The sequence below is a fragment of the Diabrotica virgifera genome, chromosome 6 (assembly GCF_917563875.1).
Source record: "Diabrotica virgifera virgifera chromosome 6, PGI_DIABVI_V3a".
Lineage (NCBI taxonomy): Eukaryota > Metazoa > Arthropoda > Insecta > Coleoptera > Chrysomelidae > Diabrotica > Diabrotica virgifera.
Genome location: NC_065448.1, coordinates 104,264,291 through 104,290,928, shown reverse-complemented (window position 1 = coordinate 104,290,928; position 26,638 = coordinate 104,264,291). Strand labels below are relative to the sequence as shown.

The following is a 26,638-nucleotide window of genomic DNA, read 5'->3' as shown; positions in this document are numbered from 1 at the left end:
AAAATCACAATAAACTTGCTGAGTACGTACCCTGGACATTCTCTCAATTTGATAGGATCTTTAGCAGCAGAATCCTGTCTGACCGCCACTTCCTTTTTAATTTTTTTACAAGAATTAGGTATATACATGTCTTTCGGCTTCCACATATAGATGAAAAATTTTGGCTGACAACTTAAATTCACCTGTTGTGAAATCTCTTATCAAACTAGGTGGTCCGCAAGGGCGGACGCAACTAAAGTGTTATGCACTGGCTTCAGCGAAATAAAAACTGCGCTTTTTAATATCTCAAAGAAGAATGTCAAACTGCAGCTGAGAAACATCAATCAATTTCTATATTTGAAAAAAATGGACACTTTTGAAATGACATTATTAGCTGTAATTTGGCAACATATTTTAGAAAGAAGCTGAAAATCTAATACAAATTATGATACAAATTTATAAAGACGACCTGGATACATCATTCATACATGAATGCATTCACTTAAAAGGATCATTTGGATACCACAATAAAATCACCAATAATTGATATATCTAAACCCCCTTTGTGGCTCAGTGGTAAGAGCGCCTACCTTTGGATCGAAATGTCCTAATGGTCGTGAGTTCGAATCTCACCAGGGTCAGGAATTTTTCGTTTATTATAAATTAATAAATGAAAATAGTTTCTGTCCTTGTGGGATCGGTACTCACCGGTGGGACCGCAGACGTTCGGATACAATTAGCGTCTCTTTGCAAAGACAATGACGTCGACTTTTCAAAGTAACAAGACACTTACTCAACACACACACTACACATGACACTAGGTACCTAACTTTGCGGAAAAATGGTAAATGTTTAAAGGGCGGCTACTAGAGAATTGCCTAGGGCGTCAACTGACTTAAACGCGGCCCTGCTCCACAGCAGAAGAATTATTTCGCGCAGCAGCTGACAGAAAAAGGTTTCAGGAAATTGTAAACATGATGACTGCAAACGTCTGAATACAGACACGTCACCTAAAGAAGAGAAAGAAGAATTAGGTACTTACATTATTATACTGATTATTTTTTAATGATTTTATCTTACATTCGTGTAGTAAGATTTTTCACCACGTGTTTAATTTTGTTCAATCAGATTATTATTACAGCGGTAATTTTCTACTATACATTATTACAGTGGGAATAATTTAAGTAGATTATTTCTGTTTAATTGCACATAGTTTCTTAGTTTTGAAAACTGTCACATTTAAGGAAATATCCATAATAAATTTTTAGTTCTGTATCTAATGTCAAATTGTCACGAGGAGATCACAAATCGGCAATTTTAGACGCTCAAGTTTACTTCGGTAAGATTATTTCATGAATAAAACTGTATTTATAAATAATTTTAACTAATATTTTATTAATATCTTCGTCTAAATATTTGCTAAACTGTGCTGTTCACTTTGGCAAGTTGAAAAATGTGTGCCACATTAATTGGGATCAATGTCACTGAATGTTTTTATACAAAGATTTAAATTTCATATGTATGTATTAAAAGATAATCTGTCGAATATCAGACGATAGTAAGAATAAAAAAGAAAATAATGCTCCAATTTTCTTTCTTATATTATTGTAAATTTATTCTCACTCTCTTGTGATATTAATGTTGAGAATACATTTTAAGTATTTTCTTTCTGTTTAGTTACAACGAGTCTCCTAGTTTTGACAACTGTCACATTTAAGAAAATGAACCATAATTAACTTTTAGTTCTGCATCTAATGTCAAATTGTCGCGAGGACAATACAAATCGACAATTTTAAGCGCTCGAATGTAATTCGGTGAGATTATTTCATGAATAAAACTGTATTTATAAATAATTTTAACTAATATTTTATTGATATCTTCGTCCATATTTGCTTAACTGTGACTTTGACAAGTTGTAAAGCATTAATTGTGATAGTTTACACATATTAAATGCATAGTGAAATTTGTATATTGAATACACTACAATGTGACGTTTTATACTTATTTGTAAATTTATTTTTACTTCACGTTTCCCAGTTTAGTTTAAACGACAAAAAATCTGCCTGTCGGTAATTATTTCTCATAGAAAATCAATAGAATACAGGAGTTACTATTAGTTATATGTATCTGTAATGATAATGTCATATATATATCCACGTATTTTATTGGTTGTAATTTAGAATGAATTAGGAATGTCTACTAATATAAGCGAACTTCGTTGATTATAACGTGGTAATATATTTCTTATGTATTTGTTTTTCAATAAATTCTAATCTTTAAAATACGCCAAGGTGTTGTAGAAAAAAATAATGAATATTGAAATGTCTTAAGTAGACTTCAAAAGGTATGATGAGGTTAAAACCCTTCCTTGGATGTAGAATTGAAACTACGATAATATATTTTGAAAAAAAAAACCAACGAACCAAAAAAATAGGAAAAGATTTTGTTAGTTCAAATCAGTGTTTAGATACCTAATTACAGTAGAGTTATGTCAAAATTACGCAGAAAATGGAGAAACTGTATTAGACATGCCCAATAAATAAATATTAATTACCATTGGGATAAAAGAACAGTATTTCATTCCAATAAAATGCAGATTAAATTAAAAACTTTGTATCTAGAAGACCTTACGTTCCTGAGGATCAACTAATATTAACCAAGGAAAAGGTTAAAAAAGGTTAAAAACACTTGAGGAGAAAAGGAACCTATATTTAATTTGACTGGATTTAATAGATTAATCACTAAGTCGAGTAAGAAATCTACGAGAGCCATTCAATGGAACGTTCATGAAAGCGCCATTTCTAAAAATGAGAATAGCTCACGGCATAACAAAAACGCAAGGAAATACAGCAACAGAAAAGGGAACACGGAGATGACAAAACGTTAACTTAACTTGTGCAAATACCAGACAGACATTTAGATAAGCCAATGCAGGTATTCTACTCAATCCCGTTACATAAATACCGGCCCTAACGGCAATCATTCTTTAGCGAATTTGTTTTCTTGCGACCATATATATCGAAAGATATCTCATTGAAATTAATAATATCTCATAGATATCTCATTCTAATAAAAATACTTCCACAACATATACTGGGTGTTTCAAAAAAAGATAACATCGTCTCTAGCATAGTAAACAATTGAAAAATAATTGGGGCTTGCTTAGTAAAAAATTTTTGTAACACCACGCGTTTTTAAGATATAGGGCGTTGAAGAAAAAAATTAAACATTTTTTACGATTTTGCTGAAACTACTGGCCACATTGTAATGAAAGGTGAGTTCTTCGAAGTAGTTATTGTGTATTTTATGACATACAGTTAAGAATGTTATATTCATCCTACGAGTAATAGTCTAAATATTTTAAAGAAAAAAATATTACGCCAATGAGATACTCCAAACTAAAAATAATTTTTGAATTTCTACTTCAATTTGTGATGAAAAATAATTTATCTTCCCTTTTTCTTATACAATTTACCGCGTTGATGCAAAAAATAAAAAATCTTAACTCTTATAATAATTATTCGAAGAAAATTTCTACAGGCTGTTTCAAAAAAAGGTAACACTCTCTCTAGCCTAGGTAAACACTGAAAAATAATAATTGGCATTTGATTTGTAAAAAATTTTGTAACGCCAGCCATTTTCAAGATACAGGGCGTTGAAGAAAAAAAAGTTTAAACATTTTTTACAATTTTGCCGAAATTATTGGCAACATGGTAATGAAATTTGGTGGTTATAAGAGGTAGTTATTGCGCATTTTTAACCTACAATTAAGTATTTGATATTCATCATTAGCGCGCATATGGGTAATGGTCTGGAGTTTTCGTGAAAAAATAGTACGCCACTGAGATATTTCTAATTAAAAATCCATTTTGAATTCCTCGTTCAATTTGTTACAAAAAATCTATTTTCCCTTTTTTCATAGGACGCGCCGTTTTTGTATAAAAAATAAAACATCTTAACCCTTACAAAGTATTCGAAATAACAAAACCATAATTCGAATACTTTCGAAGCGTTGTGATATTTTCTTTTTTGAATGAAAACGGTTAGACCTGGATCCGCGTACCAAAAAAAAATGATTAATAGCAAGCTGAAAATTTGTTAATAGCTTAACGGTGTCTAGTCGGACAAACTTTGATGTACGGGAACACTGGAACAAGGTAAGTTTTAATTGTGGAACAGTTTAAAAATTTGGAACGTCAGATTACGAAAACGTCCCATGTATTTTGTCGGACAGAACATCCAATTGATTTGTTACCCTTTCATTAAACTCTCATGCAAAAATCAGATTGGTGTTTATCACCAACTGGGCATTTTAATGAGTGGAACACGAAGAACATGTCAAATGACAGAAATCATGTTGGTTAGTAATAGCAGTCTGATTTTTGCATGAGAGTTTAATGAAAGGGTAACAAATAAATTGGATGTTCTGTCCGACAAAATACATGGGACGTTTTCGTAATCTAACGTTCCAAATTTTTAAACTGTTCCACAATTAAAACTTCCCCTGTTCCAGTGTTCCCATACATCAAAGTTTATCCGACTAGATACTGTTAAGCTATTAACAAATTTCAAATTTGCTATTAATCAATCAACTTTGTTTTGATACGCTAGATCCAGGTCTAGGTGCGTCGTATGAAAAACTGGAGAAATATATTTTGTGTCACAAATTGAAAGAGGAATTCAAAAATGATTTTAAATTTGAAATATACCGAAGGCGTACTATTTTTTTTTTATTAAAAATTGCAATGTCCACCTATCTCTAGAAGTAAACGCTCTGCAAGATTAGAGTGTCAGGAATACTTATCAAAACTGTGTTGCGAATGAGTGGGCTAGTTTTATGTATAATAAATATACATCTGATTACACTTAAAGGCATTCTCCTTATATTCGAGATTTCAACAATTTTTTTTGTATATTAAATACTATTTTTTTTATTAAAAAGAGGTCGCATCCACCTAATGGTTATTAGAGACGGAACAATACATAGGTATGACAGGAGAACTAAGATGGATACAAAAAGGAAATCTAACTGATTCTGACGGAAACATTATCTTGAACACACAGTAAAATAAGAACGTGGAAAGAATACCTAGATAAACTATTTGAAGACCAAAGAGATAATACTTTTGAGCTTAACAAGAGTTAACTGATGGAACAAAAATATTACAGCAGGAAGTTTGTTCTGCAATAACAGATCTAAAGGACGGCAAAGCAGCAGGTCCGGATAATATAGAATAAAAAGGTAAAAGAAGGTCAACTCTACGCAGAGCCGGATTTAAGGCAGTGGGGGCCCCTGGGCAAAATTGGTGTGAGGCCCTACCTTCTATCATTAAAAAAATGTTGTTATAACTATGGTATACAGCCAACTAAAGGGTTTTCCCTTTTAGAAATTAAAAAAAAATATTGATTTACTTTTATAAATATATTTTTAAATTTTTAAATAATAAAAAAATACAAAAGCTTTATCTTGTTACATAGCTCATTCTTTCACGGTTTTTGCTGTAAATTTAAAAAAACCGCTTGGTTTGATATGAAATTTGGCATACGCATAGCTAAAATATCAAAGAAAAAAAGTGATATGGTGCCGATGTGTGCTTTTGCCCTAGGGATGTGTCTCACCTCATCTCGGGAGTGAAAAAATATATGTCCAAGATAAGTCCCGAAATGGATAAACTGACTAATTTTAAGCAACTTTTGTTTTATAGAGTTTTTTCACCAAATCAATACTTTTCGAGTTATTTGCAAGTGAATATGTTCATTTTTCAACAAAATAATCACGTTTTTAGACGGTTTTTCACAAATAACTCAAAACGTAGGTATTTCGTCGAAAAAAAATATATTCTGACCAAAACTATAGACTATAAAAAAGTGAAAAAAAAAACGGTATATATATTAGGTCTCTATACCTAGCAAAAGCAGAGTTATAGCTGATGAAAAATAGGTTCATATTCGAATAGAATAATTCAATGTGAAATATCCAAATAATGAAGCATTCTTGGGAAAAACACATTACAAATTTTTTAAAGTGTTTAAAAAAAATTAATTCTGTTTTTATAAAAAAAAAATTTCTAACATCAAATGTAACCAAGTTACGCTCAAAATAAAGTTGGTCCCTTTTGTTTTGGCAAAAAAAAATCAGGAAGGTCACCCCCACGTTGCCCACACCCCAAAATTAGCAACTTAAAAGAAATTAATCATTACCGCTTCACGAGTTGCTTTACGAATATTATGTTTATATGATCTGAAAGTTTCATCGATTCAAAGTGCGAATTTTTGAAAAAATTTTAATTTTGAAGAAAATGCTTTTTTTCAAAATAACTTAAAAATTGTTAGAGGTACCAAAAATCCTAAACAATATAAAAAGTCGGCTTTACTTTTCTGAATATTTTTTATTTTTTGTTTTTCTGTTTTGTTTCTAAATTTGCATACACTCGTGATAAGTGACTCGTTCAAGCCCTTTTAACTACGGCTCTTTCAAAAATATGGACTTTGAACCGATGAAACTTGCAGATGGTATGATCAATACATACGCGATTAAAAAACTTGTGAAGTGGTACCAATTAAGTTCATTTAAAATGCTAATTAGGGGGTGATTTTCCCGATTTCTTACCAAAAAAAGGGACCAACTTTATTTTGAGCGTAACTTGTTTACTTTTGATGCTAAAATATTAAAAAAAAACAAAAATAAGCATTTTTTAGACACTTTAAAAAAGTTAAAATAAGTTTTGCCCAAAAAAGTGCTTCGATTTTTGATTATGGCACGTTAAAATATTCGATTTGGAAATTGACGAATATGAACCTATTTTTCATTGGCTATAACTCTGCTTCTACTAGGTATAGTGACCTAATATATACACCATGTTTTTCACTTTTTTCTGCTATATTTTTGATAAGAATTTTTTTCGACCAAATAATCACTTTTTGAGAAATTTGCGAAAAACCGTCTGAAAACGTGGTTATTTTGTAAAAAAAATAACATACTCACTCGCAAATAACTCGAAAAGTATTAACTTGGTGAAAAAACTTTATAGAACAAAAGTTGCTTAGAATTAGTCATTTTATCCATTTCCGGACTTATTTGGAACATATATTTTCCACCCCCAATAGGGTGTGAAACTCCCCCTAGGGCAAAAGCACACATCGGCACAATATTATTTTTTTTCTTTGACTTGTTAGCTATGTGTATGGCAAATTTCATGTCAATCCAACCGGTTCTTTAAAATTTAGAGGTTTTGCAATATTTTACTTTTAAAAACGTACTAACAATAAAATATTCAAAATAAACTTAGTAAAATGTATGTATGTCCGGGTATCTTTCTAGACAAGGCGAAAACGGCGGGATCGTTGGGAAAAATATTCCCATGAGATTTTTTTGCATAATTACATTCGTAAGACATCCCAGAATAAGGTTCAAGAAGTCGCCCACGTGAAAAGTGGGCCAAATTATTTTTAACAATTTTTTTTAATCAAATTGCAAGATTTTTTTACCTGACAATTTTTTGTAGGTTTTTTGGACCATTCTGGATAAAAAAGATCTCTTATAATTTTTCTCTAAACTTGATCGTTTTCGAGTTATAAGCAATTTAAAATTGAAAAAAAAAACGAAAAATGGCGATTTTCAAGGCTTAATAACTCGGTTAAAAGTTATTATTATGAAAGTCAGAAAGTGACTAAATCAAAGTTTAATGCCCCCCCTACAAGATCCCGAAGAAATTTTTGTCATTATTTTATTACTAAGCTGTTATTTTTAAGCAATTATATTGAGCGCCATGCATGTGGTAGCCGCCCGTAAATGCTGAGTGCGAGAGAGATGCCAGTCCGGCAGTCCAATTGTGCATCTTACTTGCACTCACGGACGCCTACCACATGCATGGCGCTCAATATTGTTACTTAAAAATAACAGCTTAGTAATAAAATAATGACAAAAACTTCTTCGGGATATTGTAGAAAGGGCATTAAACTTTGATTTAGTCACTTTCTGACTTTCATAATAATAACTTTTAACCGAGTTATTAAGCCTTGAAAATCGCCATTTTTCGTTTTTCATTTTTTTCAATTTTAAATCGCTTATAACTCGAAAAAGATCAACTTTAGAGAAAAATTATAAGATACCTTTTTTATCCAGAATGCTCCAAAAAATCTACAAAAAAATTGTCAGGGCCAAAATATTGATTTTTGCAATTTGAATAAAAAAAAATATTAATAAAAATTTGGCCCACTTTTCACGTGGGCGACTTCTTAAACCTTATTCTGGGATGTCTCACGAATGTCATTATGCAAAAAAATCTCATGGGAATATTTTCCCAACGAACCCGCCGTTTTCGCCTTGTCTATTCGAGATTTTTTAATTGAAAATTCCTTGATTATGTCGGACATTTGCATGTCCTTGATTATGTCTAGTTGCTTTAAGACATCGTGTTCAATGGTTCTTATAGAGAGATGATTCAAACGCTCTTGGCCCATCATAGACCGAAGTCGATTTTTAATTAACTTAAATTTTGAGACTGATCTCTCTCCACTGTAGTTAGCTAGAATCAGAACTAAATACAGTGCGTCCATAAAGTAACGCATAAATTCGTTATTTCGTAAACGGGCGACTTTAAGGAAAAATCCCGAAACATGTCGATTTTTGTTTTTAAATTACGATGTTTTGGCATATATATCATACTAGTGACGTCATCCATCTGGGCGTGATGACGTAATCGACGATTTTTTTATGAGAATAGGGGTCAAGTGATAGCTCATTTGAAAGGGTATTCAATTCTCTATCCAATAATATAAACATTAACATAATTATTTATACAAGGTGTTCAAAAAACATTTTTTTAATTAAAATAAGTAAAACAAAAAGAAGAATATATGTAATTTATTTAATTCAAAATACATTTTACTACGGTCAGAAAACAGAAAAAAAATTATTTGATAAATAAACATTGATTTTCGCTTAAATGAAATGTTCAAACTGCCAAGACACAGGTGGGTGGCAGCTTTAACATTGAATTTAAGCGAAAAACAATATTTATTTGTCAAATAAACATTTTTTCCTGTTTTCTGACAACAGTAAAACGTATTTTGAATTAAATAAATTACACACATTCTTCTTTTTATGTCAATAAAATTAATTTAAAGACATGTTTTTGGACACCCTGTATAAATAATTATGATAATGTTTATATTCGTGAATAGAGAATTGAATACCTTTTCAAATGAGCTATCACATGACCCCTATTCTTATTTAAAAAAATCATCGGAGAGACGGTCCTGCGAGTGGAAAGTGATTAGCTGTGTATAAAGTGCTCCTAATCAAATCCAATTTTTGGAGGGTTATTAGTGTATTTTAATTCATTAGACCGATTGTGTAGTTAAGTGCCATAGCATAGATTGCATGTAGGAAACAAAAGCGGTAAAAACTGTAAGTAGAACAAATTTAAATACATATAATTAATTTAGACAATAATAAACGCCGTCAGCTGAGCCAAAATAAAAAGCAGAAAAGCGACATCAGTACTGATAAGAACCACATTATTTGGAAGCGGAAAGAAAACAGGGCCGGCCTAAGAGATATTTCAAATACGGCAGACAACATCAAAAATAAAGAAAATATTTTGAGGTTTTAGGAAGGTAGACACGGCCAGCTCGGAAGACAGGGAAGGGTGAGCTTGAATTGAGTAGGGTTCACGCCTTATGAACTGCACTCGAGACGCGGTGGATGCCTCACCTGATTCCATTCAAATAAAAATGGAGAAACAAATGGAGGCGTTGTTGGAGATGCTACAAGCCGTGCATCAAGAAATAAAAGATATAAAGGAGGTCAATAAGCAGTATTTTAATGAGATGAAGGAAATAGTGAAAGAGAATGAATTAATTAAAGAAGAAAACAAGATACTGAAAACTCATATAAACATGATAAATAATAGATTAGACAAATTAGAAAACAAAGAAAGGAGAAATAACATCGTAATCCAAGGCCTTAATGTCAAGACGGATGAACACAGCATTCTAAAAGAGGAAATGAAAACTTTCCTAGATAACGAGCTAGGAGTGCAAGTAACAGTAGCACATGCTAAAAAGTTAGGCAGTAAAACCTGTTTGATCAAGCTAAGCAACGAGTCTGAAAAATATAATGTCATGAAGAATAAAATCAAACTAAGAGGGTACAGACAAGGAAAAATATATATTAACGAGGACATGAGCAAGAAGGAGAGGGATATACAAGGACAAATAAGAATAAAGGCAAAAGAAGAAAGAAGCAAGGGGAAGAAAGTCAAAGTAAGGTTTCAAAAAATGATAATAGATAACGAAGAATGGATATGGGACAATGATGCGGATAAACTAATACCTGAGATAAGCAACAAATACCCAGGAACAATCCATCCAAAAAACTGATAAGCGAATTGGACGGAGAGACTTTAATGACGACCAGGAAAGGACATGGAACATCCAGTAATATGAAAGAGCAAACAACGAGGAAAACTAATAGCAAGGAAGAAAATAAAAATGAAAACGAATGTCAAACGAGAATAGGTACATGGAATATAACCTCGATAACAGGAAAGGAACGTGAATTAACAGAGGAAATGGAAAGATTTGAGCTGCAGTTGATAGGAGTAAGCGAGACGAAAAAAGTAGGAAATGGAATTGTCGATATTGGAGGGCAGCACATACTATACTATTCCGGAGTTCAGATAGGACAAAGGGCAAAAGAAGGCGTGGGAATAGTTGTAACAAAAGAAATGAATAGAAGAATAACCAAATTCAAACCAGTATCATCAAGAACCATATACATAAAAATAGAGTTAGAAGAAGAACAATGTCACATAATACAGGTATATGCACCGGTAGAAGGAACAGAGCAAGAAAAAATAGAACTATTCTATGATGAGATACAGAAACTTATTGATGAGATACAAGAGGAAAGCAAAAACATCATTTTACTAGGAGACTGGAATGCACGAATAGGAAACGATGAAAATATGGCATTAGGCTGCTTGGGAAGGTATGGAGAAGAGACGATAAATAGAAATGGAAGAAGAATGATAAGTTTCTGCCAAATAAATGACTTGTTAATAGGTAATTCTTTCTGGTATCAACCGAGAAACGAAAAATATACATACGTAGCAGAAGAAAGAAATGCGAGAAGCATAATTGACTACATAGTATATCCTCGAGACGCAGAACTAACGATACAAAATATAAAAACAGAGAACGAAGCCGAACTCAGTACCCAACTCAGACTAGTGACAGCAGAGATAAACATGAAACTAATGGAAATAATAGAGAGTCCTCAATATACAAGAATAGCAATACATAAGATGAAAAATATGGAAATGAAGAAGTTATACCAAAGAGAGACAGATAAAATACTGGAACAGTTTGAAAACAATGAGGAAATATGGAATATGGAAGAGAGATGGAAAAAATTAAGAGACACGTTACGGAACACTGCAAAACAAGTATGTGGAATAAGAAAGAATGGTAAGAATAATAAAAGAACTGGATGGTGGAATAAGGAAATAAAGCAAGCTGTAAAAAGGAAGAAAGAAATGTGGAAGCGATACATAAACACAAATCAAGAGCAAGACAGAGACGAATACAGAAGACAGAGAAATATAGTGAAAGAACTAGTAAAAGATGCGAAGAAGAAGAGCTGGAAGGAATTAGGTGAAGAATTGAACGAAGGTTTTGGGAATAACAATAAACAGTTTTGGAATAAAATAAGAAGCATGAAAGGAACAAAAAGGAAACAAATAAGAGGAATTAAAAATGAGCGAAATGAATTGAAAACAAACATACAAGACATACTAACCATATGGAATAAGCACTATAAAGAAAAATTCGAGGCAAGTAACCAACAAGATGAGGAGAGAGGACAGCAGGCAAGAGAAGTGGATAGGGACAATCGAGTAGACGAAATTCATATCAAAGATATTGAAGAAGGATTGGCAAGAATAAAGATTGGAAAAGCGGGAGGTGCCGATGACATAGATCCGGAGATGATGAAGTACGTGGGAGAACGAGGCAAGTTTTGGCTGCTGGAAATAATGAGGGATGCATGGAGAACAGAAAAGATACCGGAAGACTGGGAAGAAAATTTATTGATACCAATACACAAGAAAGGAGATGAAGCGGAATGTGATAACTATAGGGCTATATGCTTATCATCAGTGGCATATAAAGTCTACACCGGGATAATAGAAAGGAAGCTCAGGAAAGAACTGGAAGGAAAACTAGAAGAAGAACAAGCGGCTTTTAGGAAGGAAAGAGGAACAACAGATAATATATACATACTGAGAAATATAATTGAAAGGAAAAACGAAATAGGAGAAGACTTATATGTTAGGTTTATAGATATTAAAGCTGCTTTTGATTCTATAAATAGAGAAGTAATATGGTCAGTAATGGAAGATCTGCAAATCCCGCAAAAGATAGTAAGCGTGGTAAAAAGTACGTATAGAAACGTACTTGCTAAAGTACAAATAAATGGAAACAGATCGCCAATAATAAACCTAAGGAGAGGAATAAAACAAGGGGACAGTCTCAGCCCAGTTTTGTTTATATTAGTAATGGATAGAGTAATGAAGAGCGCTAAAAGAAGGTCAAGGCAATTACAGTCAATAATAGGGTACAGGAATTTAGTACCAGTGAGAATGGAGGGATTACTATATGCAGATGACTTAGTAATAATAGCAGACAATAAAGAGAAAATGCAAAAATTAATCAATATATGGGTGGAGGAAATAGAAAATTTGAAAATGGAGGTAAATGTAAAGAAAACGAAGACCATGATAGTAACCCAAAAGAAAAGGGAAGAAATAAACCAAACGATATTTAGGTGCAAAAACGAAATAATAGAAACAGTCTCGACGTTTGAATACCTTGGAGTAATAATATCCGAGGATGGAAAGATAGATCAAGAAATCTCATACAGAGCGAAAAAAGCAAATAAGATCTACTATGCACTAAATAAAACAATATTTGGAAAGGAAGAAATAGATAAAGAAACAAAACTGAAGGTATACAACGCAATCTCTGTGCCAACTTTAATGTATGCAAGTGAGACATGGGTAAACAATGCAAAAATAGGCAGTACAATAAACGCAGCGGAGATGAAGCAGCTAAGAAAAATAGCAGGAAAAACGAAATTGGACAGAATAAGAAATGAAGATATTAGACAAAGACTGAAACAGGAATCGATAATAACCAAGATACAAAAAAGAAAATTAAAATGGTATGGACACATTAACAGAATGGACCAGGGAAGACTACCAAAGCAGGTGATGGAATCGAAAAGATATGGTAAAAGAAGGAAAGGGAGGCCAAGGAAGAGATGGATCGATCAGATTATAGAAATTGGACAGGAAAAAGGAAAAACACATCAACAAATGAAAGAGTTAGCAAAGGACCGCAAGAAATGGAAGAGATGGATAGAAGATGAATAAAACCTCCGACGCCCCTGAGGGGCATAAGGAGTTTCGAGAAAGAAGAAGAAGAAAAAAATCATCGATTACGTCATCACGTCCAGATGGATGACGTCACTAGTATGATATATACGCCAAAAAATCGGAATTTAAAAATAAAAATCGACCTGTTTCGGGATTTTTCCTTAATGTCGCCGGTTTACGAAATAATGAATTTATGCGTTACTTTATGGACGCACTGTATAAACGAAGTATCACCAAAACGCATCATTCACATTCTTTTCTTTTAGCAGTCGGTACATTTGAAATTCTTTAATTATATTTGATGACCCGATTTCCCCTTTAGATGAATTGAAAAATTCTGCAAATTGTACCAGTTCGACACCTAGGTTTTCATCTAAAATCTAAATCATTGCTATAAATGTCTGTCACCTTTAGTGAGTGAGCTCCAATTTCATTGGGAGTTAAATTTTCCAAATAATGTTATAATCCAAAATTGGAATAAATGGATTCATATGCAGAAAGCCTCTGACTTGAATGATGGAGTGATCTATAATAACGATAAAATTTTTGATTCCTAAGTTTCTCAGATGTTGTCATTTCAGTTCCTGAAATATTCCTTAAAAGAATAAAAATTCTTTAAGTGATCTAAGTGCCACCACTCCTGAATTAAGGTCAATATTAGCATCTTGGAGAATACGACTTGTGCTGTTTTCCCTCTCTAAGATTTCATTCCAAAATATTGCAAATATTCCTGTTTCCAGTAAACACATAGCACATTTGATTGTAAAAACCATTTGCACGGCTACGAGTTTCAAATTGTTGCTCATCGTCTTCTGAAATTTTGGATAATGCCGTCACTTCTAGATAACCATCTAGTAGTATTTACTCTTCTAGAAACAATTTCGGCCAAGGTCGGCGTTGCTCTCGCTTAACCCGCCATTACACGCGCTATGAGAGAGTCCCTCACCATATTTGTTTATAACCAATGAAATTGTGTGAACTAATACGATAACCTTAAGCACCCAGGAATGCCTTTAGCATGGTTCATGAGAGGGTATGAAAAAGTTATAGAATATTTCAGGCGGTCAGTGTGCTGTGTGATAGTTGAAAGAAGAGACATCCCTCTTCAAGTGAGGGAATTCCTCACTGCGCGTGCAATCACAGTGAAATCACGTTTCTATCATCTCAAAGAAACTTTTAGGTTTTTATTTAATATTTAGGTAGGTTTAATTAAAATATTATTGTTTGGATTAGGTTAGGAACAGTGGCACACCGAGGGGGGGTTTGGGGGTTAAAATCCCACCCAGAGCATATAGAAATATATATAAAAGAAAGTAGGAAAATGTAACTTTTCTTTCACAAATAATACAAAAAACTTTCGGTGTCCAAGCAAACCCCCTCCCCCCCCCCCAGAGGAAAATTCTAGGTGCCCCACTGGTTAAGAACCCATTTTTAAATTTACCTATTCTAATTGGGAAATAAGCCACAATTTAACTTGAAAAATTGATTTTATTGACGTTTCGAATTCCACCTCGGACGTCGTTATCAAATTACAAAATATTAATAGTTAATTACATAAATGCCACAAAGAAACAGCTTCAGAACAGTTGTTAATTTTAATTTGTATTTTTAGTAAAATTAATTCGCGTAAAAAACGTTAATTTCTTCAGTGGCTTGCTGAAATTGAAAATTAAGAAATCTTGCTTTTGATCTATATTATTTTTACTTTTGTTTTGTTAAATTAATAAAAAAAAATGGTTTACGAGACTTTCTATAATATGTGAGTACAACCCATTTTATATTTATACATGTTGACATTCATTCTTCCTCGAAATAAGTCGAATTTATGTAGGTGAGGGCGACGCTCATACGCGTGCAACCACGTCACAATAGAAGACGCGTGTAACGGCGGGTTAAAGACGCCGCTTTTAAACATTCGATTAACAAGTTTTATCTATATGTAAAGGAAGTAAAAAAAATACATATAGTTCATATTGTCCTTCCAAGAAATCAAAGAATGCTATGGTAACAGGACACACTCAGCTGCAGCTTTTGCAACTAAATTTAGAGAGTGGGCGGCACACGGAGTCCACAACGCCAAGTTATTATGTTATCTGATTTTAGCCTGAACACCATTGTATTTTCCACTCATAACTGACACGTTGTCAAAGTACTGTTCCCTCTAGTTTTTCAAATCGGTATCATCTTCTTGCAAGAATGTCATTAGAGAATTAAATATATCCTTTGCTTTATGACCGTGATTTGGCAAAAATATGAGAAACCTTTCAACAGGAGTGAAACCTTCTATGTAACGAATTATCACAGTTAATTGATTGACAAAAATTATTATATGTGAATAATGTGCTAATTTTTTTAACTTTGGGGCTTTCTGGGGGCCCCAGGAATGTGGGGCCCCGGGCAGCTGCCCAGTCTGCCACCCCTTAAATCCGGCCCTGGCTTTACGTCAACCAAACCCCTGTAGAGAGAATGAGGCACTGCAATTACCTCGGTATCATAATAAATGAAGAATGGACCTACAACCAATAGATAAGAGCGCGAATTGGAAAAGATAGGTCCATCTGGAACTGGATGGGGCCTTTTTTAAAAGCCACAACTCCCAAAGCCACTCTCTTGCTATAACAATAAGAATGTTGCAATGCTATGTCTTTTCTGTTCTATTTTATGGCGTGAAATCGTTGACCTTGAACGAAGATATGTGCAGAATATTGAAAGCATTTGATATGTGACTTTATCGGAGAATACTTAAAATCCCGTGGACTCACCTAGTCACAAATGAGGAGGTCCTCGGAAGAATGAAGAAGAACGGAGAGGTACTGACCATCATCATATCTCGAAAGTTACAGTATATCGGACACAGTATGCGAAATGAATCCAGATATGCCCTTCTGCAAGCCATCCTGCAAAGAAAAATATTTGGAAATCGGGGTCCAGGAAGAAGAACATACTGGTTGAAAAACCTCAGAACCTGGTTCAACACATCTGTGCAGCTTTTCCACGCTGCGGCTGATAAGATAAAGATTGCCTTGATGGTCGCCAACATTCGACACGAATAGGCACATCAAGAAGAAGAAGATACTGACCATGAATTAAAATTTTTGGAATTGTAGCTCAAAATCTCTAGAAGTACTGCCACTGGTTTTAAATTGTTACAATGAAATTGATAAAAATGACAGATTGACTGCTAGATATCAATGTTTCTTTATGCTGTTAAATAGTAAATTATAGACTAAAAGAAAAGAATTTATGTATGTTGTTAATTACCACTAAAATTCTTACAATAAATCTGATAAGTCAACACCACTTGTTGATTTCATGCTCGCAATAAAAACATTACACATTTATTAAACAGAATATAAATTCGATATCTGGGGAAACGGTTTGATAACTTATCAAAGAAGTTGTTGCTTCAGTCTGTCAGCAGCTGTGTTCTCAATAACTGGTAAGATTGTTTTCTTAGTATTTATAATGTTTTGTAGTTGGACTATTTTATTTGAATTATAGTGATTTTAGAGAAGGTGGGATACGACAGTTCAAATATTGAAAGATAATAACATTATTTACGTTAATAGATAGCTGTTCTGCTTAGATAATTAATTATTTTAACATAAATAATGAATGCTCAAAGCATTTGAACCAATTTGTTAAGTAGCATATTTATAACATATCAATATTTATCTAGTTTAACAAGCCCGCCATGTTTGTACGTCCTAGTGTTTGCAAACTAAAAAAAAATGTCGACTGACAAATACAATAATTTAACTACTAATTTAATATTTAATTAATCAATTAATTAATCAATCATTTATTAATGATTCGTTCATGGATGTAATAGGTTTATATACAATCGGATAAGAGCATTTTTCGACGATGTCCGATGCCCAATTTCCATTCATGTAGGTTGTTCCATTGTTATTCTCTAAGTTCTTTGAAACACATTGATTTTCTTACTCCTTCCGCCCACATTTTTTTCAATTTTCTTCCACCACGGACATGGACACCTGTAGGAAGAAAGAATCTTACTATATGTAGGTGTCCATGCGAATATTTGTTTTGGGAATCTATTGTTTTCTATTCGCTGTGTATAGGGTGTTTGGTAAAGAATGGGCTATAGCTTAACCTTATATTTCTGAGGTTAGAATAAGTCAATCTAAGCTAACTTACTCTTACCTTAGTACAAAAGTTGATAATAACCTAAATACAGGGTGTCAAATTTAAACTTTTATTTTATTTATTTTTGAATATTTCCTGACAGGCATGGGGCAACAACACCAAATTTGGTAAGTGGTGCTGGTACTGTACACCCTACTAAATATTGTTAAACAAACGTTTCTGGCTACTACCAGAGGCGTACGACGGGGGAACGTGAATGGTTTACCCTTTCCAAATTCTACTCTACTGGCGGAATTCTTAATTTAGTGCAATTTTTTGATTCTTCAATTCTTTTTATGTAAATAACATACTCTTCATTCGTAACGATAAAGCCATTAGTTTTCGAGATATTTGAAGCTAAAAACGAAGGAGCATAATACATTAATCAAAATAAGTGTGCCTTTTTAATTTTAACTTCAAATATCTCGTAAACTAATGATTTTATCGTTACGAATGAAGAGTATATTATTTGCATAGAAAGTATTGGATAATCTCAAAATTATGCTAAAATAGCAGTTCCATCAGTGGCGTAGAATTTGGGAAGGGTCAACCATTCACTTTCCCCTGTCGTACGCCTCTGGTATTAACCACAAATGATTATTTAACATAATTTAATAGGGTGTACAGTACCTACACTTTCTGCCAAGTACCATAAGGATATGTCAAATAGTTTTATAGTACCGGGCACACATAGTTCTTAAAGTTTTAAATAAAGAATAAATTATTAAAAAAAAAAGAATACTTTAAAATAATTTGACATATCTGTGTGATACTTGGCAGAAAGTGTAGGCCCTACTAAATTATGTTAAATAATCATTTGTGGTTAATACGAGAGGCGTTCGACAGGGGAAAGTGAATGGGTGACCCTTCCCAAATTCTACGCCACTAATGAAACTGCTATTTTAGCATAATTTTTAGATTCTCCAATACTTTCTATGCAAATACTATACTCCTCATTCGTAACGGTCAAGTCATTAGTTTTCGAGATATTTGAAGTTAAAAATGAAAAGGCACTTTTATGTATTATGCTCCTTCGTTTTTAGCTTCAAATATCTCGAAAACTAATGACTTTATCGTTACGAATAAAGAGTATGTTTTTTACATAGCAACTATTGTAGAATTAAAAAATTGCACTGCAAAAGCAATTCCGCCAGTGGCGTAGAATTTGGGTAGGGTCAACCATTCACGTTCTCCCATCGTACGCCTCTGGTGGAAGCCAGAAACGTTTGTTTAATATAATTTGGTATATTGTACAATACCAGCACCACTTACCAAATTTCGTGTTGTTGTCCCATGCCTGTCAGGAAATATTCAAAAATAAATAAAATAAAAGTTTAAATTTGACACCCTGTATTTCGGTTATTATCAACTTTTGTACTAAGGTAAGTTAGCTTAAATCGACCTATTTTAACCTCAGGAATCTAAGGTTAAGCTATGGCCCATTCTTTACCAAACACCCTGTATATTCCCTTACCGTAAAAGCTCCTTATATGTGTTTTTTAAATTTTAATAATTAGTTAAACCCGTTGGTACCTTAATTTTAATAATTATTAGAGAGATATCGCAAATGCAATCGATAATATCGTGTCAAGACGTAAATAACGTATAACGTTCTATTTCAGAACAGGCAAGAAGAGAGTTATCGCAAATGTTCTGGGGCGGGGCTTAACGTTATTATGACAACCGACGTTTGGTATTAAAATGTAACCTAGAAATTAATTTTGAGGAATACTGTAATTGTTTTTTATTGAAAAATGAATTTGGATATTGAGCTGGTTGACATGCAAATATCTGAATAACTAATATCCTAACCACAAAAAGTAGTCTATTGTAGACAAAATAAAAATGCACGTGTTTCTCAACATAAGATGATTCACAGTATTTAGTTTATATAATTTGTATTCTATAAATTATTTTTATGTTTCATCCCAAATGTCAAATTAGCGTTAACGTTATTACCGTCCCTTATTTCAACCTAAATAGCGGGACACGCTATCCGGTATTAGCGTGACATTCATTCTGCGCTTGCGTACATGTCAAAATAGCGTATTCCGCTATTAGCGTGCGATAAAAATGCATTTGCGATATCTCTCTATTATAAAGTACTTCTTGTCTTTTCCATAATGTTCTATTTTGGGCTAATTGTCTTAACCCTTTCGCTGCGGATGACGTCGAAAGACATCATTCGTTTTTTAAGTCACAGGCGGATGACGTCTTTGGACACCATCGGTCTGGGCAAATAACTTACTTTAGTATATCGCCAGCCTTAAGTGAACGACGTCTTTCGAGTATTCCACAGCGAAACGATTAACGCATTCCATTTTAGCCTTATTTTCTCTACATCCTGTCTGACTTGTTCTTCCCATCTCATTCTTGGGTGGCCTAATTTGTTTTTCCCTTGTACTCTGACTTCCTATATTTTTTTTGGCATTCTCTCGTCGTTCATTCTATGTATGAATTTTTTTATGTAGCTTTGATTTTTCTGTTGTTATTCTTTGTTAGCGTCCACGACTCACTCCCATAGACGATTAAATGCCTCACCACCTTTTGGTACACTTGTGATTTTACTACTTTGGGTATCTCTTTCTTTTCAAAGAACGTATTTCTGAATGTATTGTAAATTGTTCCTGCGCTCCTAGTTCATTGTTTATTTCTTTCTTTATTTTCCCATTTTCTTCAACAATAATTGTAATTCTGCCTTAATTTTTATTACTTTTTTAGTAGTTGCCATTACCATTGTTTTGTTTTTACCTATGTTTATTTCCATGTTTATTTTTCTTAGTTTTTGTATTTATGTATGCCTTTGTGCATAAATTTTTCCCATCTCCCATCTGGAAATTCTTGGCAATCCCCTTATTGTAGGTATTCATTTTCGTGGCTTCTACCTTTCTTCGGCTTATCTTTGTTACTCGGCAGGTTTCACATCCGTATAGTACATAGTATATATTTTATTAGAGTTTTATAAATATTATCTATACTTTCTCTTCTTTATTCCGTTGGGGCATCCTATAGCTTTTCTGGCTAGTTATATTCTGGTGTTAATTTCAACAATCAACAATAATTAACAAAATAAATTCAACAGTCCCTATCTCCTATTTTTATATACAATACACTACTTGCTGTGCCTATTAAAATGCTGAGATATTTGGTTTTTTCAGAATTAAGTATTAGCTCCCAGTTCTGATATCCTTCAGCCAACTTTTTTATCATGTATTCCATATCTTTCTTATTGTTTGCTATGAGAGCTTAATCAGCTGCAAATTTTAGCGCATATAAGCAGGTATTATTCAGTTATTTTAATACTTTACCATGGCAATTCTTTTTCAAGTATGTACAGTAGGAAAAATGAAAGAATGTTGATGAACGAACATACAAAACACGCTGTATTTTCCTGTCACCGTGTCATACAAAAAATTGGCCAGCGCAAGTACATGTAATAATTATTATTACATGTACTTGCGCTAGGCACTTTTTTTTGTGACGCGGTGACAGGAAAATTCAGCGTGTTTTATATGTTCGTTCATGGGTATTCTTTCATTTTTCCGACTGTATTGCTTTTGCAATATATATTTTAAATGACAGCAACCTTGAGGTAGCCTTTTAGTCACAGCAAATCCAAGTGTTAGGTTGTTGCCTATTTTAATTCGAGATATCGACTCCATCATATATGTAAGATTTATAGTGCTTTTATGAGCGTGTGATTTGTATTAGCTTTTTGAAGTACTTCCCAAAGTTTAGTTATTAGTACGGTATCATAGGCCTTTTTCAGACCAGTATACTTTATGTGTACTTGTGTCAACAAAAGATTGTACTTTGCCTATGCTGGTTGTAGGCAGCAGCCAGCTATGCTTGGAAAGGTATGAAGGTGGATGTTTTTATGTAGTGTGATGCAACAAATTCGGATTATTTTGTGTATTTGTGCAATACTGTGTATTTTGCAAAATTATACAGGGTGAATCATGAGGAACTGTACATGCTTCTACCTTGTATGGAGGCCTCTATGGGGAATAACAAATGAACATTAAAAAGTGTCTGCTCCCATTGTTTAATAATATACAGGGCGAGTTGTTAATTTTTACAGAAAATTTTATTCACCAAAATTTTTGAACGGTAAGATCGATGTGTCTCTTATTTTGGTCAATCGTTACACTATTACCACCCAATCAACTGATTTATTCAAACTAGAAGAAAATCAGGTCCGGCTTTAAAAAATTAGTTCATTTGTGTATTGAAAAAAATTTCACCCTGTATACGATTTTTGAAAACTCTAATAAGAATTTTAAAAATTAGACAAATAGGCATTAAAAACGGCATATTTATGTTTTTCCACAAACGATTACTTAATTTTTTATAAAAAAATCAAAGACTATGAATAATTAAAAGTTTGGTGAAGTGAACCATAGATAAAAAAAAAAATAACTTTTATTACAAAAATTAATTTTTTTTAACAAATATTTAATTTATAATGTACCACCTACTCAACTGATTTATTAAAACTAGATAAAAATCAGGTCCGGTTTTAAAAAATTAGTTCGTTTTGGTATTGAAAAAAATTTCACCCTGTATACGATTTTTGAAAACTATAATAAGAATTTTACAAATTACACAAATAGGCAATTAAAATTGCATAATTATTTTTTCCCCACACAATTACTTAATTTTTTATAAAAAAATCAAATTTAACAATGAATTAAAAGTTTGGTAAAGTGAACCATATAGATTTAAAAAAATTAACTTTTTACAAAAATTAATTTTTTTGAACAAATATTTAATTTATAAGTAATACCTAATACTACCACTGCTCGTGTTATACGCTTTAAATAATACAACCTTTTTAGTCAATATCCAGAATTTCAAAAGGAACAGGTTGTTTTGAATAATACTAAAACATCATCCTGTATAATAATTGTTTTTTGCAAAATTTAATTTGCCTAAATTAAACAAAAACAAAAAGAAATTTTCCCTTCGTTTTTTGCATCACTACCTTCTCATCTTGTATTAATACTATGTATGTGTATAAAAATGATAATTTGACATTTTCGTTAATTGAGTACATAATTTGACGTTTCGTTCGCCATTGTTATTATTTATTTGTGTTTCTTGTAGGTCTGGATCCCGCGTATGAAAAAAAAGTTGATTAGTAGCAAGCTGAAAATTTGTTAATAGCTTAAGGGTGTCTAGTCGGACAAACTTTGATATATAGGAACCCTGGAACAGGGTAAGTTTTAATTGTGGAACTGGTTAAAAATTTTGAACGGTCAGAACACGAAAACGGCACATGTATTTTGTCCTACAGAACAGACTTAAACTCTTCGAACAGAGATTAAACTCTCACGCAAAAATCAGACTGCTATTTATCACCAAATGGGCGTTTTAATCAGTGGAATATGTAGAATATGTCAAATGACAGGAATTATGACAAGTGATAAATAGCAGTCTGATTTTTGCATGAGAAGTTAATCTCTATTTGGAGAGTTTAAGTCTGGTCTGTCGGACAAAATAAATGTGCCGTTTTCGTGGTGTGACCGTTCCAAATGTTTAACCTGTTCCACATTTAAAACTGCCCCTGTTCCAGTGTTCCCATATATCAAAGTTTATCCGACAAGACACCCTTAAACTATTAACAAATTTTCAGCTTGCTATTAATCAACTTTTTTTTCATACGCGGGATCCAGACCTATTATACTATTTTGTACTTTTGTGTATTAACATATTTTACAAAATATTTTGCCGAGTCTACTTGCCAATGTAGCCATCCGAGGTATGTACTTTATGCACGATGGGGCATCATCACATTTCTCAGTTGCTGTTCGTCAACGTCTTCATGTGACTTATGGAAATAGGTGGATAAGGAGCGGAAGGCCTCATGCATGATCACCTAGATCATCTGATTTTAACCCTAAAAGGGTTTTATTATTTACAACGTATAGCACAAGCTGTGGAAGTATTAATACATATGTATAAATTAAATATATCTTAAAAAAAAATAGATTTTGCAAGAAATGCTTTTTTTTTTAAATCTATGGTTCACTTCAACCAAACTTTAAATTCATAGTCAAATTTGATTTTTTATAAAAAATTTAGTAATCGTGTGGGGAAAATAATAAATGTAGGACATTTTAATTGCCCATTTGTCTAATTTGTAAAATTCTTATTAGAGGTTTCAAAAACCAAATACAGGGTGAAATTTTTTCTAAGACCAAAACGAACTAATTTTTAAATCCGGACCTGATTTTTTTCTAGTTTGAATAAATTAGTTGAGTGGTAACTTATAAATCAAATACTTGTTCAAATAAAATTAATTTTTGTTATAAAAGTTAATTTTTTTAAATCTATGGTCCAGTTCACCAAATTTTTATTTCATAGTCAAATTTGATCTTTTTCAAAAAATTTTTGATAAAAAATTAAGGAATCGTGTGAGGAAGAAATAAATATGCCATTTTAATTGCCTCTTTGTCTAATTTGTAAAATTCTTATTAGAGTTTTCAAAAACCGTATACAGGGTGAAATTTTTTCTAAGACCAAAACGAACTAATTCTTTAAAGCCGGACCTAATTTTTTTCTAGTTTGAATAAATCAGTTGATTGGGTGGTAATAGTGTAACGATTGACCAAAATAAGAGACACATCGATCTTACCGTTCAAAAATTATGACGAATAAAAATTCTGTAAAAGTGAACAACTCGCCCTGTGTATTATTAAAAAATGGGAGCAGACACTTTTTAATGGTCATTTGTTATTCCCTATAGGGGTCTCCATACGAGGTAGGAGTATGTACAGTTCCTCATGACTCACCCTGTATGTGATGATATTTATCACGAACATACATCAAAAACAGGGATTTCGACAAATCACAGATATGCAAATATGCCTGGGACAATGAACACAGACCGCGGTGAAACGTTGCATCAATAGTAATGCCGGAAACAAACATGAAAAAGAGAAAAATTAAAGAAGCAGCCCTAATCCTACTGAACGAAAAAAAATTTGGCGAAACCATCAGCAGAATGCAGCAGATTTTGGTTTCCAATACTTAAAAGAAGAAGACAACAACAAAAATATACAAATAATACAGCACAGGGAAACATGAAGCACATATCATCATTAGACACTACGCATGTGCAACACACAATACATAAAACAACTTATCCCAAATACTCAATATTACGAATACTTACAAACACAGAATCACATAACACACATAATTATTGCACAAATATACAAAACAATCAGAATTTTGATGTATTCACTGAAGTGAGTATAAAAACATCCACCCTCATACCTTTCGAACCATAGCTGCCTGTTGCCTACAACCATCATAAGCAAAGTAGGCGATTTTGACAACGATTTCCGGAGTGGAAATTAAAACGTTAAGTATTTTACATAGGTAGAAATATTTAAATGCCATTACAACCTAACTGTGGCTACTCCCATAAAATCAAAACATTTAATCCAAACATGCCAGAGGTTAACCGGAGTCAACCGTTTTAGAACCATATTATAATATGTTACGGTAAGAGTAGATAATTGGTAATTGTATACAATTACAGGTAATTGTACACAATTACCAGAGCCGACGGTAAATGTAGGAAAATATTTTCAATGATCTACTTTTACCGGTAATTGTATACATTTACCAAGGACCAGCGATAAAAGTAAGTAAAATGATGAAATAAAAATAATAATTTCCAACACCTATTCAAGAAGTGTGATTTTTATTGAACGGAATTAAAAACATGAGACATTTTGTTTAATCTGATTTGAGTTTTTTCCCTAATACTACTACTTTACTTAGGTACTTACTATTTGTTGTGACATGGAAAACTCTTATTAGTCCAGAAAGCCACTGCGCATCCGCTAGGAAAAATATTCTAATTCGGATTTTTTGCACAATCTTACTCAAAAAGTACTCCTTTTAACAAATTTGCATGTTGCCAGGACCAAAAGGTGGTCAAAAATTTTTTAAACGTTTTTTTTTGTTTTTTTCCTAAAATTATTTTTCTTGCATGGAAAAAAGTTTTTTTAGGTTTTTTGGATCATTCCAAACAGAAAAGGTCTTTAGTGACTTTTCTCTAAAAATGATAGTTTTTGACATATAAGCGATTAAAAATTGAAAAATTGCGAAATCGGCCATTTTTAACCCTCAAAAACTATGTGAAAAACTGAAAATTTGAATGTTGCCAAGGTAGGTAGATATTCTTTAAACATCGATTGATGAAATCCCGAAGAGTTTTTTGCAATACATTATTCAAAACTCCTTTGTTTTTTAATTGCTAATCAAGCGTGCGCGACACTATTTTCCACCGACAGTATGGCGCAAATGAAAAGAATAAATTCGTTATTTCGTAAACCGGCGACTTTAAGGAAAAATCTCGAAACAGGTCGATTTTTATTTTTAAGTTATGATATTGTGGCATATATGGTATACTAGTAACGTCATCCGTCTGGGCGTGGTGACGTAATCTATGATTTGTTTAAATGAGAATAGGGGTCGTGTGGTAGCTCATTTGAAAGGTTCTTCAATTCTCTATTCAGTAATGTAAACATTTACATAAATATTTATACAGGGTGTCCTTCTACTTCTTTTTTTGTCAAATAATTTAATTTAATAAAACATTTTTGGACACCCTGTACAAATAATTATGTAAATGTTTATATGACTGAATAGAGAATTGAAGAACCTTTCAAATGAGCTATTACACGACCCCTGTTCTCATTTTAAAAAATCATCGATTACGTCATCACGTCCAGATGGATGACGTCGCTAGTATACCATATATGCCACAACATCATAACTTAAAAATAAAAATCGACCTGTTTCGGGATTTTTCCTTAAAGTCGCCGGTTTACGAAATAACGAATTTATTCCTTTCATTTCCACCATACTGTCGGTGGAAAATAGTGTCGCGCACGCTTGATTAGCAATTAAAAAACAAAGGAGTTGTGAATATTGTATTGCAGAAAACTCTTCGGGATTTCATCAATCGATGTGTAAAGAATATCTACCTACCTTGGCAACATTCAAATTTTCAGTTGTTCACATAGTTTTTGAGGGTTAAAAATGGCCTA

The 26,638-nt window shown here is 32.7% G+C and overlaps 1 protein-coding gene across 2 annotated transcripts in view; it reads left to right on the top strand.

Annotated features, from left to right (window-relative positions):
- LOC114334214 (protein N-terminal asparagine amidohydrolase) overlaps positions 1 to 26,638 on the top strand; it is a 268,207-nt gene that overhangs the window by 106,416 nt on the left and 135,153 nt on the right. The window contains exon 1 of one of the 2 annotated variants that reach the window (XM_028284249.2): positions 16,698 to 16,860. The exons of the other annotated variant lie outside the window; for it this stretch is intronic. The gene's annotated coding sequence lies outside the window, so the exon portion shown is untranslated. Of the gene's footprint in view, positions 1 to 16,697; positions 16,861 to 26,638 lie in introns of those variants that run through there. 2 annotated transcript variants of the gene reach the window in all.